Source organism: Oncorhynchus mykiss, chromosome 8 (genome assembly GCF_057628025.1).
Source record: "Oncorhynchus mykiss isolate SJ-2025 chromosome 8, ASM5762802v1, whole genome shotgun sequence".
NCBI classification, from domain to species: domain Eukaryota; kingdom Metazoa; phylum Chordata; class Actinopteri; order Salmoniformes; family Salmonidae; genus Oncorhynchus; species Oncorhynchus mykiss.
The window spans coordinates 85,895,139-85,899,428 of record NC_143029.1 but is presented as its reverse complement, the minus strand read 5'-3'; positions in this window follow the sequence as shown (position 1 = coordinate 85,899,428).

Genomic DNA, 4,290 nt, shown 5'->3' with positions numbered 1-4,290 from the left:
GTGTGTGTGTGTGTGTGTGTGTGTGTGTGTGTGTAGTAGTAGTAGTAGTCTTATCACCGGGGTTGTCAATTTCCAGTCAAATTGGGCTACTTTCAAAAAGATGTCTTGGGTGAAAATGATATTGCTCATCTTCTAAATTGTCATTATCTATTCATTTCACTGTGACCTGCTGCTGACTGTCAGGCAGCTGTTGCTGAGTGAGTGAGTGAGTGAGTGAGTGAGTGAGTGAGTTTACTGGCTGGACACGGTTCTACTGTCAGAAATGGACAGAATATGGGTGAAAATGTTGCAAATACCAGGAAAGAGAACAGAGTAAATTGAAATGGATAAAGAGCATCACAGGAGAACAATCAGACTTACACAGATGAAATGGATAAAGAGCATCACAGGAGAACAATCAGACTTACACAGATGAAAAAGGAATCAATTATCCACAGAACAAAATGCACAGCGCTCATAGATGCAGTTATAGGGCCTGCAGTGCATGAGGAAATAAATGATATTGGGAATGAGTCTTACTCGTTGATTATTGTTGAAAGTACTGATGTCACGACCAAGAAGCAACTGTGTGTGGGTGAAGAAGAAACTCTCAAATCACACAAACACAAGAAAAAAGCAGGGTGAGTAACGAGGAGTTAAACTTTACAGACAAATGACAGAAGGAAGTGGCAGCAGTACCAACTTGTATGGGGATCACTAGCATGTACCTCCTTTGGCCTCTCCCTGGCTGGAACCCTTGTTTCCTAGTGCCCCCTAAGGTCCTCCCTGCTAGTGGGGCTCCTGGTTGGTCTAACCCAGCACTTCAACCTGCTAGTGGGGCTCCTGGTTGGTCTAACCCAGCACTTCAACCTGCTAGTGGGGCTCCTGGTTGGCCTAACCCAGCACTTCAACCTGCTAGTGGGGCTCCCGGTTGGCCTAGGGCCAATGAGAAATATGTGAAATCCACACATATTGAAAGATAGTTGAAAGACAAGGTAAAGGATTTCACATATTTCTCATTGGCCCTAGATGAGAGTAGTGATGCATGTGACACGTCGCAGTTGTTGATATTCTTACGAGACATAACTGCAGACTATGAAATTACATAGGAGCTTGCTTCAGTGAATTCAATGAAGAGCACAACCACAGGGAAATATTTATTGGAGGAGGTTAATAACTGTGTGGCAAAGCTGGAACTGAGTTTTGAAAGGTTATCCAGTGTGACCACTGATGGGTGCCCAAACTTGACAGAAAAAAACATTGGCCTTTTGAAAAGGATACAAGATTAAGTAGCTGAGCTGAACCCAGATCAGAATTTTTGCATCATTATTATTTTGCATTGCATTATTCATCAGGAGGTGCTCTGTACCTGAAGTCGGAGATCGCTGAGTTTTTGCAAATGAAAGGAAAATATGTGGATTTCCCTCAACTGCAAGATAAAGAATGGTTGGCTGATTTGGCCTTCACTGTGGCCCTCATGAAGGAACTGAATTCCAAACTACAAAGGAATGGCCTTTTTGCACATCAGATGTACATCCTTGTCAAATAAAAAATTACTTCTCCTGACCCGCCAAATAGAAGCCAACAATCTCACCCACCTTCCGACACTACCAGTCTGTTCCCTATCAGATGACCAGAGGGAGAAGTATACTTCGCTGCTGTGCTTTAACGGTGAGTTTTCTCGTCGTTTTGAGGATTTCAAAGTGTTGGAAAATGACACGCTGTTGGTTTCCTCTCCTTTCACCTTCAATGGGGATAACGCTCCCACAGACCTGCAACTTGAGTTTATCGATCTTCAGTCGGTCTGATGCAGTGATTGGAGAACTATTCAAAACAATGTCACTGACGAGGTTCTATGCATCTTTCGATGAACAAAACTTTCCAAAGATTAGGAGTCATGCTCAGAAGATGTTTGTACTGTTTGGGTCTACCTATGTGAACAGACATTTTCAGTGATGAAATATAACAAGTCAAGGCACAGATCATCTCTGACTGACTCTCACCTCAGCAATCCTGCGAATAGCGACGTCAGAAAGTATACATGACTTCACTGCTCTAGTCAATTCCCATCAGACGTCACTCCGCACACTGTTTGAGTAGTTAATAGTAATGTTGAGCTCTTTGTTTTTGTGCATCCCCGTCCGTGGTGCTGAATGCAGAATAGACTTTTCCCTCCGTGTAGTTCATTTCATGTTTAATAATGAAAATACCTACCAAAAGGAGAATATGGATGTGGTTTATTTCTGTGCATGTTAAAAAGTAAAATAAGTAGCATATCTGGACGAGATTTACTGTAGAAATATCTGTCAACACAGTCATACACATGATGTATAATCCTGTAATATGATTCTGGACCGCGATAGGAAAAAGATATGATAATGTGGCCCTCCATGGAAAAGAATTGCCCAGGCCTGCTTTAGATGGAGAGCTACTAGCAAACCAGCACTACTGTTTTGGTGAGTACTTATCTCTACACATTGACATTTATTATCAAATAAAAGAAGCCCAAAAAAACAAACTGTTGGGGCTTTTAGATTTTTATACTCCATTTTTTTTATTTATTATGATTTATTTATTTAACTAGGCAAGTCAGATAAGAACAAATTCTTAATTACAATGACGGCCTACAGTTTAAAGGAATAGGATTATTTTAGAGCAATGTGACTCAACACTATTTCACAATATTTTATTGAAAAAAATATATGGCTTAAACATTCACTATCAATCACTTCTATAGTTAAGCATTAAGGCGGGGGGGGGGGGGGGGGGGGGGGGGGGTATATGGCTAATATACCTCACGGAGTGCCTGGATACAGCCCTTAGCCGTGGTATATTAACAAATATACCACAAACCCCCTAGGTGCCTTATTGCTATTATAAACTGGTTATCAACATAATTAGAGCAGTAAAAAAAATGTTTTGTCATACCCGTGGTATACTGTCTGATACACCACGGCTGTCAGCCAATCAGCATTCAGGATTCTAACCACCCAGTTTAAAATTCAGATTAAATCAATTGGTGTGATGAACCAGTAATAAAGTGATAAATGCAGAGAAACAATTTGACCATAAATATTTAGATTGTCATTGTGGAGACAACTACTGGATAAATGTACAAACTCCTCTCTTGCTGCTAGAACAAAAATGTGGGCTAGTATTCAGGTCTTGTGGGTGGGTTTTGAGTGGTCATTGTGCTAGAAATTTTAGCTCGACCTGGCAACACTGCCTTATCACATAACATACTGTGAACCCATTATGTCACTAAAAAGGTTTCAGTTTGAAGTAAACATTTAACGGAAACTTCTCAAGCTTCCTTCCCACTGTCCATTGTGAATGAGTGAGTGTCATTGCTTTTGTAGGTACATTAATCTGCAGCCCCTATTTCAGCTCTTTGCGATATGGGAGAAATTATTGATGTGTTTGATGAAGGTTTCATAATGAAAAATACATAAATCAGTCCAAAATGTTTTATTTTGTAAAGAGGGAGAAGAGTTGAGAACGATTACTAAAGAATAATATATTCAACGGCGTGGCTGCGGATCGCTAACTAAAGGATAATTAATATATTCAACGGCGTGGTTGCGGATCGCTAACTAAAGGATAATTAATATATTCAAACGGCGTGGTTGCGGATGCTCCTTTATTAGGATCTGCTTCTGTGCGGATCACGTTCTGTACATGTGTATATTCTCTGCTCGTCGTAGAGAACAGACCTATTCAGACGAATGGTGCTCGTTTAATAAAGTTAGATTAAGAGATGAATCAATGTCTGCAAGATCATTGTTATATTTTAAATAACAGAACATAGTAGAAAGTCATCCGCACATACACAGACGCTTCGGGATCTTTAGATCCCAGAAAAGTCTACTCCGCAGCCACGGCCTATATTCAAATGTACATGACATTCAAGGGTAGTACGGTTGTTTGAATGAACTCCCGTTTTTTTTTTTTTTTCACAGACAAAATAAATCTTCATTCCAGCAGTTTTTTTTTTCTCTCCAAATGAATTGAAAATGGATAAAAAATGTTTATATGTATCAAACAACAAATAATACTGTATCAACACAATAAAACTCTCAAATGTCAGAACTGAAAACCATGACATACAAAATGTAGATAAGATTTTGTTGAGTTACTTTCTTGAGATGCATAACAGGGTCAATGACTAGATGATGCAAAGTCATCCATTTTAGAGACATTTTCCAGGTGAATCCTTGGTTTTGTCCCAACTCTCTTTGCTCCAAAAAAAAGTGTGCACTTGTTCATTTTCCTTCACTGATTTGAATGGAAATGTGGTTAAAATGATGGACG